At 42.1% G+C, this 17,705-nt stretch overlaps 1 long non-coding RNA gene across 1 annotated transcript in view; it reads right to left on the minus strand.

Moving 5' to 3' along the window:
- Window positions 1–5,850: 5,850 nt before the first annotated feature.
- LOC129512332 (uncharacterized) overlaps window positions 5,851–17,705 on the minus strand; it is a 71,545-nt gene continuing 59,690 nt past the window's right edge. Inside the window, exons 2-3 of the long non-coding RNA XR_008665027.1 lie at window positions 7,068–7,204; window positions 5,851–6,403 (exon numbers count right to left, since the gene is read on the minus strand). This is a non-coding gene — a long non-coding RNA (uncharacterized LOC129512332). The remainder of the gene's footprint in view (window positions 6,404–7,067; window positions 7,205–17,705) is intronic.

Genomic DNA, 17,705 nt, shown 5'->3' on the forward strand with positions numbered 1-17,705 from the left:
TACAGACTGGCCAGCCTTCAGAGCCCAGAAAGGCCCGAGCCAGTTCCTTTACTTCTCCTGTTGCTACTATTTCTCCTGGACTGGAGATTTAGTGCAATTCAGCGGCTTTTATATACTGACAGACTCTTTTTTAGTTTGTCTGAAGTCTGAAGCCAAGGTGAGATCCTTGTTAGCAACCAAGGACCTCTCCCTTCAGTCCCAAATGAGTTTCCCCCATTGCAATGCAGTTTTACAGATTTTACTGCCCTTAGAGTTTACTCATACCACTCACCGTGTAAATGTATCAACAGAATTCACCGCCTGCTACAGTCTCTAATTATTTAATATAAAGCCATCCATTTTATCTTTACGATTCAAACATCTGGACATGAGCCAAGGCAAGCATATACTTCAGCTCAGTATTTAATAATGAAATTCAAACGTGTACAATAAAACATGAAAACTATACCCCTCCCCCCCAAAAAAATGTCTTGTAGTTAAAGCATCAGTGAACTCATGGTCAATTCAAAAAGATGATTCAGTTCATGAGATGCTGCATGTCTGGATAATGAATCCCATTAAAGCTGTGCAGAAATTCAGAGCTGAAAGTCTGAAAGCCTTTGCAAAGATAATGTTTACACTAGTCCTTAAATACTCTGGCAAGGCAAACCCTAGAAGATAATAAATCAATGATTGAGGGGTGGAAGAGAGACAATATCACAACCATTAGAAGGCTTTTGAATGATCTAATGAAATACCTTACCCTGTATTTTTAAATTTTTCTGTGAGAAACAATCCACTAGAATTTATTGATATTATAAGGCTTAATTTCTCACACAATAAAAGTAACTACCATACAATTAGATTGCCAATTGTCTGCCAATTTAATTGAGAAATCGACTGAAATATGCCATGCATACATTATTCTTTTATATCAGAAGTCCTAGTGTTGCATTGATCCCAAATATTCCCTGTCTACCAACTATGAAACGATAGACACACTCTGGATGTCTGTGTGTGCTTTCCCACAAATGTCATTTTCAGAAATCTATAACTCAGCTTCCTAGACCAAGGAAAGGAAGGCACATGAAACCAACAGGCTGTTCTCGACTTTGCGTTTCAGGTCATTTATACCGGAGTCCTGCTGATCACCCGGTGTCAGGTCGGCTTCACCGACGTTGAGGGCGTAGGTCTAAGGGCAAGTGAAGAGGCTAAGGTTCTAAGGGTGGATGCCAGAAATTCCACCGAGAAAGCTCTCCCTGGGTCTTTCAAGTCTTTGCCCCTTTTAAAAATGCAAATAACCCTTCAAAAACCAGACTTTTAATGCACTTATCGATCATTTGTATATCGGTGATAGTGGAAGACGTGGGAGGGCCAGACCTTGGCAAGAGGACCAGCAAGAGCGATGGTGAGAAGACAAGTTCAGAGGAAAACATGTAACCCAGGGGCATGGGGCAGAGAAGACCAACCTGGAGGGACCAGGCACCGTTGTGAACCTAACCTACCTCCCAGTGTGGGCAAGGCTCCCTCCTGGATTCACTCCTGAGAGCCCCTAACTCTACCCCGTGAAAGCCGTGCAACTTCTGCAGAGGCGCTGACCCAAGTTCTCAAAGAAAACCCTGATGCTAATACAACCACAGTCACGTGAAAAAAAAAAAAAAAAACAAAACCCATAGTCATATGCAACAAATTAAATTATAGAAAGACACCGAAGAAGGATGTTTTAAGCACTGAAAGACCTTGTTAAGAAGACCATGGAATTTATCATTCAAATGGGGGCCCAGAAAGGGGCTACCCTCTTGACCAGGATGGCAGACAGACGGGGAGACGAGAGTGTCTGGTTATTCCACTCCCACATCCATTTTCAGCCCTGAAAGATCATTGCGATCTTTCTGGCATACGTGGGGTAACTAACTTTCATCTTCTGTCATCCCTCAGAGTTGAAGGACTGATCCCACAGCTACTACCCTTTGCAAGTGGGATGTGTTCTCGGATTCCTGACCTAGTTCGCCAGGAATGTATTAGCTGCTTAGTTAACTCGGTAACTTGTCCCTGCCAGGGGGCCCGGATTGGGGCTCCCAGAGGGGGGATGCCTCTCCCGCAGGAGGCCAGTTCTCACACAGGAGGGGGCCTCAGACCAGAAGGATCTGGGCGGGAGGCGGAGTCCTTGCAGCAGGAAAGAAAAGCTTAGTAAGCGGTGAAGGAAGCGCTGAGTAGCTCCCCAAATCCCTGTGACAAGAGGAGCGGTGGCCTCGTTCCTTTGCAGAGACCTGCTCTCGATGTGTTTCCCTGTTTCCACGAGCTGCTTCGGGGCGATTCCCACGGGGACCAGCCAGCTTCTCCCCTGCTTGGTGTCCTCCGGAAGGCCTCGGTCAGGGGAGGCCTCGGGGCCCAGGGCCGGCCGTGGCCCGGGAGCAGCTGGTCAGCCGGGCCGGGCGACTGTCCCGCCGCAGTTCTCGGGTAGGACGCAGGCAGGGTCACTCGGGAAGTCCCACGGTCTACCCTCCCGAGCTAATTTAAGAACAACAACAAAAGCAGGGCTCAGAGGGTGCCCGGATTTCCACACAAAGGCCTGCGAACGCTTTCGATTCCACGCTATGCTTTTTGTCAAAAAAGCAGCCGGAGCACTTTCCTGCGGTCCCACGCCCGTCCTCGGCCGGATGTTCCTGAGTCGCACTTGCCCAGTGGAATTCCTCTGCCAGAGCCCAGTCCCCCTTCCCCGGAGGGACACGCTGTTTAAAGTTCTCCCGTGAAACCTGACTGTACCGGTCCAGCCCAGCCAAGGCTGCAATAATTCCACCTCTAAACACTTGCACGTATTTATCAGGAGGCTTTAAATTATTTGATTCTGCAGATTCTAAGAGGCCAAAACACATACAGGCAGGGAACCGAATGCCTCAGCCTTTCTACCTAGTTACTCCCTGTTTATTGCTCCACTTGGATTAGAAACATCTTTCTCACCCAGCTCCTGGCGGGGCACAGAGTGCGGGCCCGGCTCTGCGGCGGGCGTGGAGCGCGGACGAGGTCACGAGGTCACGGCCACCGGGCCCACCTTTGCCTTTCCCGACTGTCCACTGCTGTCCAAGACTGTCAGCCTCCGTCAAGGCTTGTGCATGAGTTTTCTCAAAAACCTCTAAGGACTCTTCACTCTGAAGGCTTGACGATGCCAGCAGCGAGTAGTCCCTCGTGCAGCCGGGCGCAGAGCAGCCCAGGTGGTCATGGGGAAGTGGGCCCGGCCACACGGCCACACAGCCACACGCCGAGCAGGCTGCTCGTGCCCGGGCCGAGGCCGGATCTAGGTCACCAGGGCCCTACGATGCTGCAGCTGCCAGGCCCTCCCAGCCCCAGCACGTTCTCAAAGCGACAGCACACTGCCACGGGCAACACTGCCCTTTCGCTCCGTCCCCTCCTTCTGTTGGCCATGTGTCATTCTCCGGATTAATTGAGGACCCCCAGCCATGGGAGCTGGAAAACATTCTATGTGTGTGCGTGCGTGTGTGTGTGTGTGTGCAGGACCCGGACAGACAAGAGATTTTGCTCTGGAGCCTGCATGCTGAAGTTGCTGTTTATTTTGTTTTTTTGTTTTTTTAAGAATTTTTTTTTAAAAAGATTTTACTTATTTATTCCTGAGAGACACAGAGAGGCAGAGACACAGGCAGAGGGAGAAACAGGCTTCCTGTGGGGAGCCCAATACAGGACTCGATCCCGGGACCCTGGGGTCACGCCCTGAGCCCAAGGCAGAGGTTCAACCACTGAGCCACCCAGGTGCCCCTGAAGTTGCCATTTAAATGCAGATTTCCACAGAGTGAGCTAAATATTAATATCGCATTCCTCTGTTAACGTAAACACCAGCAGCAAGATTTGGCAGCTCATAAATCGAGGAAGAACTTAAGCTTTTCTCCATATGCAACATGTGCATTTTCTTTTCTTTCTTTCTTTTTTTTTTTTCCTTGCCTGAGTGCCACTGAAGTGAAGACCACATCCACAGTGTGGCAACATGGCAGGGAGATTTTTTTTTTTTTTTTTGGAAGCTCATATTCTTTAATGTTGTACAAAAAAAGTAAGAGTAGAACCAAAAGTAAATTAAGCCTTATCACGTTTGTTTACACCACTATCTAGTTCTTCATATTAACTTTACTATTCAAACAATAGAAAGTCGGTAGCAATTTAGGGATTGGGAAAGAGATAAAAACCAAAAGAACTTTTCTACCATGTTTATTCTACACGGTGTTTAGCTGTGCTCACAGAGACGGCTCCTTTTACTTCTCCACCGTGCAGGAATTCAGTTGTATATAAAACTGAACCTGCTCAGAAGCTGAGGGAGACTAGAAATGATGGGTCCGTATCCTGGGGCATTGTCATACAATTCAGACAACGGTGCAGCTACAAGCTTGTGATTTTTAGGGACTGCAAACAAGGCTTTCTCTTGAAGTTGAACCCAAAACAACTTCTTATGGTCCTTAGGTTTTGTAATATGTGCAGGAATATATGGATACTGAGGAGGTTCAAAATCTGGTCTCCACCAGTTGCCAATGCAGAGTCATCAATGACCCAGTCCTGCAGGACTCCATCCTGACGACCCAGTGTCTCTGTCATTAAGCGTTTTAGTCCTTCAACTTCATCTTCTCCTGGGTTAAGCTCACCACCAGGTAATTTGAAGAAAGTTGTTCCCAGTTGTAGCAGAACTACACAGCAGGGAGATGGGGGGGCTGGAGATGTGGGTGTCCTCTCTGTGGTCCTTTGTCCTTCCTTGTCCAGAGCTGGACGCTGTACACTGGGGACTGTTTATTTGGCGTTACCTTTTCCGTTCTATGTAAGGGCAGCGATCTGCATTTTTCGTATAGACAAGCAATCTTCGTTAACATTTATTTTTTTTATGATTACTTTTTTCTATAGCTGGGCTTTCCATGTCTGAGGCATTGTTCACTTGAAGACAGGCATTTTTGTTTTGATTGTTCATCCAAATATCAGTCAGGATTTCCTGGTTTTCTGGCTACATGCCAAACGCACACACCTACACACACACGCTTGCTGCTACCTTATCTGCACTATATAAAAATCTGAAAGCATCTTCTCCACTTCGCTACAGGGAAAAAAATACAAAGGCATTCTATTTCCACCATAAATGTATGAGGCAGGAAGATTTATATTTATCCACCTCTTTCTTCAAAGAAAAAAAAAGCTTGGATAAGTAAATATTCGAAAGCAACATGACCTAGAGCCCCAGATATTAAGCCACCGAAAAAGAGAGGAGGAAGGCAATACTTGATGGGATGTGGGAGGTGTGTAAGGACTAACCCTGAAAAGGAAAAGGAGTGCTCTGAAAGCAAGAGGAAGAAAAGCAAGAATGATTACCATTATGCACGGAGTTGTGTCCCTTCCTAAATTTGAATGTTGAAGCCCTAAACCCCAGGACCTCAGAATGTGACTGCATTTGGAAACAGGACCTCTAAAGAGGAAATTGAGGTCAAGTGAGTTCATACGGGTGGGGCCCTCGTGCAACGTGACTGGTGCCCTATGAGATGAGGGAGAACTAACAGGTGCACAGAGGAAAGGCCATGTGAGGACACAGGGAGAAGATGCCATCTGCAAGCCACGGAGTGAGGCTCAGGAGAAACCAAACCCGCCAACATCTGGATCTTGAGCTTCTAGCCTCAACTATGAGAAAATAAATTTCTGTTGCTTACACCATTTAGTCTGTGGTATTTGGTTATGGCAGCCCGAGTAAACTGATATGGTTACAAACACAAATTTGGAAGGTGATGTTCACGAATTTGAGCAAATGTTTGCCTTTCCTGGGCATCTGAGACCATTAGTAATAAAGACAACTATCTTTTTTTTTTTTTTTTAGATTTTATTTGTTTATTTGGCACAGAGAGAGAGAGAAAGAGAGCACATGTGGGGGGAGCAGCAGGCAGAGGGAGAGGGAGAAGCAGACTCCTGCTGAGCAGGGAGTTGAGGGGCTTGATCCCAGGACTCCAGGACCATGACCTGAGCCAAAGGCAGCCACTTAACCACCCGAGCCACACAGGTGCCCCAGACAGCTGTCATTTTAATCAGTGTGAGTTATGTGTCAGGAAGCCTGCCGTACTAGCCATGCACTGTCTCACTGACTCTTCACTGTAACACCAGGAGATGAGCACTATCACTGCTCCTCTTTCACGGTTGGGGATTGTGTGTGCATCATCATGTACATATACATGCACACATACATGCACGGGCCCAGGGAGTGAATCGGTAAACCAGAATCTCAAAGATAGGCACTGGTGGGCCATCAGATGTGGGTAGTCTCCCTCCAGACCCCGTGCTTGACCATCTCTTGACAGCACGTTTCCAACCACATGGCCTCCCTGAGGTCCTTCCAGTAGAAAACACGTCTTCTCATTCCCATCATGCCCTTCCCTTCTTCCTTCTTGAATCTTACCTGCCAATTCAAAGCACAAGTGAGATTGTAGCAACCAATGGAAGCCCACGTACGCTCTCAGCCTCCTCTGTATCCTAGAGCATGATATTCTATGGATTCCTATAGCACTGCCTGTGTATTGCTGGGAACTATCATGAATTATCTCCCTGGGGGTATGTCCTGTATCCGTGTCTAGAGATATAAAGATACTTAAGAAATACTATTTGACTGAAGCTTCCAAAAATAAATTTCCATACAGACACTGTAAATAAACTTAAAATCTATGAAAACACCTCAGCCTGAAATGTGATTTCAGCTGCCTTAAAAGTCTGGCCTGCCTCACCACTTGGAGACTCTACATGGTTGTGGTGACCAACAAGGTTACACACGGACAAGTGGGGAGCAAATCCAGTGGCCCTCAACTGAGTTTGGAGCTGTTTTGCATCCACTACTCAAGCATCCCCACACTCCCCTTGCGCGCTCATTGCCAACATTCACTAGTTTCTCAATTAGACAGTTTGTGTTATAGGATATGCAAAGTCTTAAAGTCAGATAGTTAATACGTGAGAAACCTTGAGCAAGTTAATGTCTCTGAATCCCAGTCTCTTATTTGTAAAAGATAATGACTCTTACTTCAAAAACAAACAAACAAACAAACAAACAAACAAAATAAAACAGTTCTTACTTCAGCATCCCCACCGCAGCCTCATGGGGTTGTAGTAGCCATAGGTTAAAAGCCAGTAGTTTAAAAGCCATATAGGTAAGTGCCCAACATATAGCAGATAGTCTGTGTATGTTAAGGCTGTCTTCTCTCCCTTCTTCCTGTGTCAAATGTTTAAAAAGAAAAAAAAAATCAACAAACTGTCACTAGTAATTAAATTGCTCCACATAGCCACTGGAAAAGGTTCCAATCATACTGATACTTAACATTTGATTAAAGATTTGCCGTTTACAAAGGGCTTTTATGAGCCTTAACATTTGATCCTTAGAAAAAGTTCCATGAAGGAATCAAAGCAAGAATTATTACCATTTCAATTTTAGGGGAAAAAATAAAAAGCACTGTAAGTCCTCTATAGAACAAGTTACTCAATCAAACTTACTCAACTGGAAAGTCACAAAGCTCAGGTTTAAACCCAGAGAATCAGGATCTTTTTGGGAAAGCACAATGACTCCCTGAACTGAGCTCTGGGGTAAGAAGGTTGTTCCGAAAAACACAATGGGAACATTTAGCACACATTCTGTGAACAATCATGACAAAGGGTTCTGCTGCTTTTTTTTCTCCAATCCTTCCTTAGGTTATACTCCCTTCTAGGGATAGTCTCAGTATAAAGGAAAAAAATTACCCATTTCCCATTTCCGATAGTATAAGAACATGGTGACATCTCTCCAATTTTCTCCTAAGAGACGCATAGTGAAAAGGCTGAGAAGGATTTTGCACATTTCATAGCTTGATTCAAATTATTTTTCATGTGATGCCTCAGTTTATAGTAGAAAGTAGAGTCAGTTTGTGTTTTTATGAGAAATAACTCATGTACATGTCAGTGATATGATTTGTTAAGTTGCAAATGTATTAATCTCAAAGTACTAAAGCTAGAAATGACTTTTTTAAAAACTAAATTTAGACAAAGAACTGGAAAATAAAATTTCAAAAGTATACTGTCTACAATAAGATCAAAAGACAGAACTACTTAGGGATAAATATGATGAAATCTGTGCAAGATTAAGACACAGAAAAGGATTAGACATTGCTAGAGAAGTATTTAAAGATTTGAATAATGGAAATATATACTATGTTCATGAATTGAGATACTCAGGATTGTTCTCTATTCTCACCACATTAATCTATAGATTTTATGTAATTCCAATCAAAATCCCAGCATATCTCTTTTTTTTAAGAAATTGATAAGCTGATTCAACAATATGTATGAAAATGCAAAGGATCTAAGAGAAAAAATAATTATGAAAAAGATGAACAAACTTGGAGAACTCACGCTATTTGATTTTAAGACTTACTGTGAAAAAATCAAGGGGGTGGAATAGAATAGAGAGACCGAAAATAGATCCAAACATGTGTGATGACTGTGTCAGGCAAAGATTTCTTCACTAGGTCAAAAATAACACCAAAAATAAAATAAAATTCATTGCATTTATCAAAATTAAATCCTCCTGTTTTCTTCAAGAGAAAAATACAGGAAATGAAAAGGAAGAATGGGAGAAAATCTTTGCAACACGTATAACTGATAAAGGAGAACATCCAGTATATGTAAAGCACCCAATTATAAGACAAATAATATAACTTATTTAAAAGGGCAAAAGATTTCAGTAGACTCTTCACAAAGATATATGAATATCCAGTACTCAACATGAAAAGGTACTCAACACTACTAGCTTGTAACGTAAACTAGATTGTAAATGTAATGTAAGTGTGAATTAGATTAAAATTGTAATGTGATATTACTTTACGCCCACTAGAATGTCTAAAATTAAAATGACTGGCAATATCAAATATCGTCAAAGACTGGGGGCAAATGGAATGCTCATACGTTGCTGGTGAGAGTGTAAAGTGGTACAAGGGCTTTGAAAAGCAGTTTGGAAGTTTCTTATAGAGTTAAAAATATACTTACCATATAACCCAGCAATTCCACTTTTAAGTATTTACTAAAAAGAAGTGAAAATGTATGGAACAGAAAGGACTTGTACACAAATGTTCACTGTTCATAGCAGTTTTATTCATAATAGTCCACACCTGGAATCCACCCCGTATCCATCAATAAGTGAATAAATAAACAAATTGTGGTATAGTCACACAACTGAATACCCTACTCAGTAATAAAAAAAAAAATGAATTACTAGTATACACCACAGCCAGGATAAATCACACAGACATATTGAAGGAAGGGAGACAATACCAAGAATGGGTATGATTCCATTATATGAGACTTTAGAACCCACAAAACTAATCTATGATAATAGAAATTGGATTAGTGGTTTCCTAAAATGGTGGAGGAGGAACTGACCATAAGTGGCACAAAGAAACTTTTCTAGAGGGGTGGAGGTATGCCATATGCCATATTACATTGATCTGGGTATGGTTCTACGGTGTCATCAACCTGTATGTTTGAAATAAGTGAACTTGATTGCATGTAAATTATACTTCAGAAAAGTTGATATATTAAAAGACGAACAGGGTCAAATTTCTTTAAATATTCTTTTCCTCTCACTTCATGAAAATTTGTGAAGGCTCTAAGTGAGACATGAGTCTATACCGAGGGCTATCCCCTCGATACCGATTAATTAGAGATTAATTTATATGAAGGGAACTTTGCCGAGCTTCCCGCTCAGATATTCCAAACACTAGTCTCCTCAGACCAAAAGTTCCAATATTCTTTAAATGGTGAGTTGTAAAAGAGGGTCATATTCTAAAACCACCATCAATATTAGACAATAACGAGACCTACAAATCAGACACGTTCCACAGGCTTCTTAAAAAACACTTAAAAAAAGACTTTATTATGGAAAATTATAAACATACATAAAAGGAAGAACAGCAGAAGAAATCTTTGTGTCCTCATCACTTAGCTCCAAAAATCATCATTATCTGGCCAATCTTGTTTGTCTATAACCCTAAAGCTCCCCTTCCCCACCTGCTCAATGAATATTTTAAAGCAAATCCTAGGTGTTGTATCATTTCATCTGTAAATACAAGAAGCTCTAAAATCGTGATTTGTTTGCTCATGCTGTATTCTCTGCCTGAAATGCTTACCCCTGTGCCCTGAATATAGCTGAATCTTTCTTATCTGTCAGATGAGACCTTTCCAGAAAGACCTTCCCCGATCTCCTAATAGAAATAGCTCACCTCTACCTCGGCCCCGTTATTTTTTGTCCTGGTAATTTTTGACAGTTTGTAATTATGAGTTCCTGGGTTTTGTCTGTCTTCTCAACTATATTCAAAGTGCCGCTGCACTGGCACTAGCACAGCGCCCTAAAGGTGATTAGTAAATGGTAAGTCCTTATTGCTAATTAATTGTTCTGACCAGATAACCTGCAACAACTTTTCAGAAGTCAATGATTAACATTTCTTCTAGACGGGGTGAGGTACTGGATTACCACCAAAGGTGAATTGGCATTGTGTTTTCATGATTTTTCAAAGCCTACAGTATAGGAAGTGTCGAATAGAGCCGGCGGGTGTGTTTCTTCTTTTATATGTTTTTTATAAGAACCACGGAATGTTATAAATGGAAGCAGCTTGAGAAATAATCTACATTCATAGATTTGTCGCCTTTTAGAATGAAAAGAATGCTTAGGTAACATTTTGTTGAAGACAGTTCAAGCTTTTTCTGTAACAGATAATAGAATGTCATACCCACACCTAAAGTTGCAGGATTTGTGATTTATAAATGGCCAATAATCTGAGATCTTTGTCTAGAAATATAATCCATTAACGTAAGTGAGAATTTAATTTCATGAGACATTAGAAAGATCACTCGATTTTGTATTATCTACAGCTCATTGACTCAGTTAAGCTATTTGTTCAATAAATATTTTTTTATATCCGTCTTGTAATAAAACTCCTCTAGGTGGTTGGGGATATAATAACACTGGAAAGGGAGCAGAGATGTGCTAAGGCCCACCCTTGAATCCAGAAGTGTCCAACGCACCTAAAATAGCTTTGAGTTTCAGGTAACCATTCTAGTCGAGTCATACAGAAGAGTGTCTTCCATGCCACCGTCCCCATGAAGCTACGCCAAATACTCTGTCCATTTCCATCATCACTCCTTCACTCTGGCCACGGCGCTAGTCACAAGATACGGTTTAAGGATATGGGTTGCCAACGTGATAGGTTCTTCTGCATTGGGCATGGAGTCAGGGGCAACTTCAGAGGTGGAGGGACAGCAGCCAGGGAGGTGGGGCTGGCCAGCAAGAGGGACGGCACGTTTCCCCGAAGTAGAGCCGATGCAACATCCCCCACTACGATCCCAGTCAGGGTGATGCCTCTATTCTGATCTCTGTCTCTCCAATGTTCTTTTCTACCACCACCATCACCACCATTTTGTTAGCAAGGGACTTTGCTAGTTTGCTGGCAAAATTCTTCTCATCGTCTGAATATAGGCTTTCCTGGGAAATTCTAGCTAGACTCCCTGCTTCACCTGGACACCAGCCCGTGAGGCATCCACTCTGGATGACAACAGTATAACAGCAGCAACGCTAGTCTAACGAGTGTGGATATTGAAGCGGTGGGGTACTAAGTGTACAGTGTTTCCCCGCACCCAAGAATAGAGAATACCATGTATTGCAGTTTTAGAATTATAAAATAATGCAAATTTCCTATTTTAACATCTCAAATCTCAGTTGCCAAGTAACAAAACCACAAGTTCTCCTATTTTCCGTGAGCTTTCAAAGTTTATGTTTCTGGCATACTTCAGGGCACAGAGGAACTTGTTGCTAAATATATCGTATGCTCTGCCTACAAGAAATTTGGGGATTTCTCAGAACGACCTTGGGGCTGATGGGGTGATGGAAAAGTCACTGCCGGGCTTTTCTTTTCTGAGCTGCTGGTTCTATTACTATGGAGAGACAAAGACTAACTGTTCCCCTCAGGATGAATGTTTCTTTGAGAAGCCAGAGACATTTCTGGAAAGATGGAGTAATAATCCTGAAAAGGGCATGTTGGGGAGCAGGCCTGGGATTCCACCTTCCTTGTTGGAAAACTAAACAATCCAAAACCTGCAGAATTCTAGTCTCTTCGCAGAGCTAGATGTCCAGCCCTTGGGCTGGTCTTGCTGGTTCTCCTTCATGGTGAAAATTAGTGCCTCCTTCCTCTAAATTCTTGAGTTGTAAGAGTTTTACAACTCTTATTTTCTACACAAGCCCTTGGTACTCCTCATATGTTGCCCTTGTTATTGGTGCTGCTGTGCATGTGATACATCCCTAACTAGATCACAGGCTCCCAGGGAGCAACTATGGCTTGGACTTCCTGTTTATCTCCCGCTGCCCTAGGGAAAATACTCTGTACGTAAGTTCTAAATAAGTATATGTTGAATGACTAAACCTTCGTAGCTGACTGAGCGAAGGGAACAGAAGTGGTATCTGCCGACAATATTCCCCCCATTCTCTGTTTCCTCCTGTAAATACCAAACACACACACACACACACACTCACAACTATAGACCCTAAAAGCAAAGTCTTCACTTCTATTGCTCCGACTCCTAACATCCCTTGGCCTGTCTTGATTTCTTATGGTAAAATATATGAATTATCGGGCCTGTGCTTAGCTTCATCTTGATTTTCTTAGATTCTGTGATTCTGCAGAATGGGCACTTCCTGGCTTTCTCCCTGTTACTCTTCATTCTCAGTCTCCTGTGTGGATTCCGGCCGATGGCCCACACCGTGGTTATTGGTGCCAGCACTCCTCTCTCAGCACTCACTCCACGTAGTACCTTTTGTTACCATCTACGTGCTGTGACTGCCAATTTGTATTCACAGATGAGCTCTCTCCTCTGAATGGTAGGGCCATGTAACTGATGGCCTACTGGACTTCTCCATGTGGATGTCCCCCTAGATGACCCAAACCATAATTATCACCTTCTCTCTTCAAAGCTGACCTTACTCCTGTTTCTGATCTCTGAAAATTACCTAAACTGGACACTTTCCTCTTGGCTTGACTCACCACCAATCATCAATGGCTGTAGGCTCTACCCCCATCGCATACCTCTTAACCTCACTGGTTGCTGGGCTAGATCAGGTGCCAGCATCCCTCACAACAGTATGGACCGCCTGTTCCAACTGGCCTCTCCAAGTATGGCTTTAAACCCTCCAGGCCACTTAATACTGAAACCAGAGTAATCTTCCTTTCTTTTCTTTTTTTCTTTTTTATATAGGCCTCATGCCCAGCATGGACCCCATTGTGGGGCTTGAACTCCCTCCCCAGATATCAAGACCTGAGCTGAGATCAAGAGTCAGATCGTGAACCGACTGAGCCACCTAGGTGCCCCCCTCTAAACTATAAATGTGATTATGTCACTCTGCGCCTAAAACTCTTTCAATATATCCCATTGTTCTTCATGATAAAGCAAAATCCCTTAACGTAGCTTAGAAAACTCCTGCACGACCCCAGCCCTGCCAACCCAGCCCCAGCGCTAACCTTCTTTCTAGCCCACCTAAATGCCTTTATTACCTCAAATGTGCCATACCACCTTTCATTTTTGAGTGTTTCCTCAGCATATCACACTGCTTCCCCCAACCCAGTCCCCAGTTTTGCCATAACCTCTGCTTCTGCTGCATTTTAGCTCCACCTCTTCCAAGAAGCCTTTCCCAGCCCCTCAAGTACAACTGAAGGGCCACTCATTGGCATTTCCAGAGCATATGAACTCTCTGTGATTTCATTTATCATACTGTGTTATCCTTGGCTTTTTTTTTTTTTTTTTCCTGAATCTCTTACTAGCCTCACCCAGAAAGACAAAGATTCTATCTCTTTTGTTTAAAGCTTAATCTCCAGCATCTGGCCCAATGTTTGGCACATAGTTAGTGCTCGGAAAATATTTGCTAATGACTGCCCCAAATAATAAACTGCATGAAATCACTTTGTCTACACGAGTGTGATATACGGTAGAGAAAAAATATTTCTTACCTGGTACTTAAAGCTAGAAATGGGGATGCCTGGGTGGGCCAGTGGTTTGGCTCAGGTCATGACCCCTGGGTCCTGGGATCGAGTCCTACATCCAGCTCCCTGTGTGGAGCCTGCTTCTCCCTCTGCCTGTGTCTCTGCGTCTCTGTGTCTCTCATGAATAAATAAATAAAATCTTTAAAAAATAAATAATAATAATAATAATAATAAAAGCTAGAAATGGATTTTCCCCTTTCCTAACCTTACTGGCTATTTTAATTATCAGGAAACGGCAACTTCCTGATGAAGTGGGGTGAGGCCGAAACTGTAGATAGAAGTTTGATATGAATGGTTCTAGCGTCCAGTGAGAGCAGATTCCCCTTTATCATGAGATACACACAGAATGGGGGTCTAGAAATCTCTAAGTTAACTCCCTGGGGATTGGTTTTTGTTTTTGTTTTTTGTTTTTTGTTTTCTAACTTATTGATCTATTGACTGATCTGAGATAGAACCGATAAGTACATTTCAAGCTCCTGGTATGTTCTGGAAGGTTGCGTATCAGTTTTTCTATGCACATTAAATACATACCGACAGTGGTCATCCAGATCTCATACTTAACAGAGTATTTACATTAAAAATCCATTAAAAGTATTTACATTAAAATTTCTTATTTGACTACTCAGGCCACCTGGAATTCCTGAATTCAAAGGGACTCTGGGTTTGATTCCTTTCCAATTAGACCCCGAGCAAGACAAGAAAAGAAGTAGTAAATTCAAATATTCAGTGATTAATCATGTCAAAGTTAAAGACCAGGATGCAAAGAAAGCCACTATCTTGCCCTGAGTGGATTAGGGAGAGTGTTTTTAAGGAGGTGATTAAAACTAAAGGTTTTAGCTGGGAAAGCCTACAGAATCTGTTGATTCTTTCTTAGAAAAGAAACTGCCTAAATTAAATAGTAACTCCATCAAGAGGCATTTGAAAACCACTTTTAGCAGAATGCTCTCGTCAGGAACACAGGCCTAATTTTCTCACCGGGTGCTGGGGACACTAGTTAGCTTGCAACAAGAAGAAACAAAGGAAATAAACTAACACCAGTCTTTTGTCATATTCCTGGATCCAACATATCTTACATTAGAGCTAATGGGCCTTAGGAGAACACAGGGAAAGTAAGCTTTTTAAATACTGCGTTTACAAACCTAACCTTGAAACGTAAGCTTCGGAACTCAGGTGGGGCCCTATTCGAGCTATCTAGGGCTCCAGCGCTCTGGTTCCCCCAACATTTAGGTGCACATGTGACAGAGTCAAACAAACACAGAACTCAAGCCAGGAGACTTTATTATTTATTTATTTATTTATTTATTTATTTTTAAGATTGCATGTATTTATTTCAGAGAGCGTCAGAGAGAGACCACAAGCAGGAGGAGCAGAGACCCGACTCTAAATCCAAGCTTTCACACACACCAGCAGTGTAAGCTTGGACAAGTAAATTCCTTTCCAGAGTCTGGGAAACCTGAAGGTACAATTTGTAGACGAAAAAACTGGGTTGGGGCACCCGGGTGGCTTAGTTATGCATCTGCCTTCAGCTCAGGTCATGATCCTGGGGTCCTGGGATCCAGCCCTTGCATCTGGCTCCCTGCTCAGCAGGGATTCTCTGCTCTTCCTCACTGTCCATGATCTCTCTGTCTCTCACTTTCTCTTTTAAATAAATAAATAAATAAATAAATAAATAAATAAATATCTTTAAAATTAACATGAATTAAAACAGATTGGAGGGTCTCTTGTCTTCTTTTCTAGCAACAATTTGCTATGGAAGCAGCAAGTCGCAGCGGGCCTCCTTGGCAAAGGGTTAACATTCACCTCACATCTTTCTGTGGTGCTTTTAGCAGCAACCTGGAAAGCTCTTTCACTTATGCCCAATTACACTGCAAAATGTCAAGCTTGTGAATTTAAAAACTTACTGTCAACACTTTTGCTGCAAGTAGATATTAATTGATGTTAAATCACTGTGGAATGCCTATAGAAAAGCACTGCATGCCAAAGACTTTCTGACTGAAGAAAGGTAAGCACAATGAAATAATTAGATATGACTTTCCATTTCTTTACAAATGTTGCTAAATACTTAATTCAGCAGCACTTGGGTTCTCACTGTCTTTATTATTAGCTCACATGTATTCATTTTGTCTAGCTCTCCGTAGGTGTTTTTTTTTAAGCCCCTTAAAATAAAAGAATATAGTATTCAAAATAAATTTGCTCCATTAATCATAGCACTTTCTCAGCATTGACTTCTAAACTGAAATCTGGGTCTGCAATAATACTGAGACGATTCAAGACTTACAAATGTTTTTATGAAAGAAGATGGGTACCTTGGACTTGAGCATGCAGTTATCATTATATTTGGAAGAATAGATGAATATTTAAAAAGTATTTAGAATTCTTCTCTACCCTAAAAATTTGGGATCAGGGAGTAGATGGAAATGCTGCTTACCAGTTCTGCTAATTTTCCTCTCTTCAGACTGGAGAGGATTATACTTTTGGGTCCTTGAAATTAGATACAGTCATGTGACTTGCTTTGGCCAATGAGGTAGTAGTGTCATTTCTTGGCAGAAGCATGTCATGGTTGTCGTGAAAGGCTACAGTGTTCTCCTGCCTGCCCCGGTTATAGAAGCACATAATGATAGAAGACACAGAAGGTTACCCTAGGGAGTCACCCACCCATGCAGTAGACCCAGCATGAATGAGAAAGAAACTGCTATCGCTCTAAGATTTAGGGCTTTTTGTTACCACAACATGGCCCAGAGTTTATAACCAATACAGAGACCACCAAGCCCTACCATACCAAGCTCCCTGGACTCCCTCAGCATGTCCTCACAAACTGTCCATTCTCTCCTCTAAGTTGCTACTAAACTTAGAATCATACATATTTTTTTTTTAGGAAAACTAATATGATATATTGGATGCTAGCACCAAGAAAAACAAACGATTGAATTGACCATATATAAATATATGATTATATATATATATATATATATATATATATATATATATATATAACATAGGCAGAAAAATTCACATATTAATATACTGGATTAAGTGTCTCCTGGGATTTCCTCTTATTGAATCAAAGGGTGTATTAATTAGTTTCCTATTGCTGCTGTAACAAATAAAGTGACCGAAAACAATGCAAACATATTCTTTTACAGCTCTGGAGAGCTGGATCTAAATCCGTGTTAGGAAGGCTGTGTTCCTTTTGAGGGCTCTAGGGGGCGGTCTGTTTCCTTGGCTTTTTCAACTTTAGAGTGGCCTGTATTCCTTGGCTTGTGACCCCATTTCCAAAGAGCAGCACTTCAACCTCATTTTTCATCATCACGTTTCCTACCATTCACTCTGACCTCCTGCCTCTCTGATAAGAACCCTGTACTTACATTGGGTTTACGAGGATAATCCCCCCCTCTCAAGATCCTTACCTTAAACACATCTTCGAAGACGCTTTTGCCAAATCCGGTAAAATTCACAGTGGGTGTTTGAAATCATCTGGCCCATCTTACTTCATCATCTCTCCACACCCCTTCTCACCCTTGTCTAGCACAAGGTCTTAAATAGAAATCCTTGCTGAAGAAATGAACGTTTAGCTCAAATGTGCACTGTATTATATCTTCCTTTATCAAGAGCCCAAACAATATGGTTAATAAAGATATACACACAGAGAGAAAAAAGTAATGC

This window comes from Nyctereutes procyonoides, unplaced genomic scaffold (assembly GCF_905146905.1).
Source record: "Nyctereutes procyonoides isolate TBG_1078 unplaced genomic scaffold, NYPRO_anot_genome, whole genome shotgun sequence".
NCBI lineage: Eukaryota > Metazoa > Chordata > Mammalia > Carnivora > Canidae > Nyctereutes > Nyctereutes procyonoides.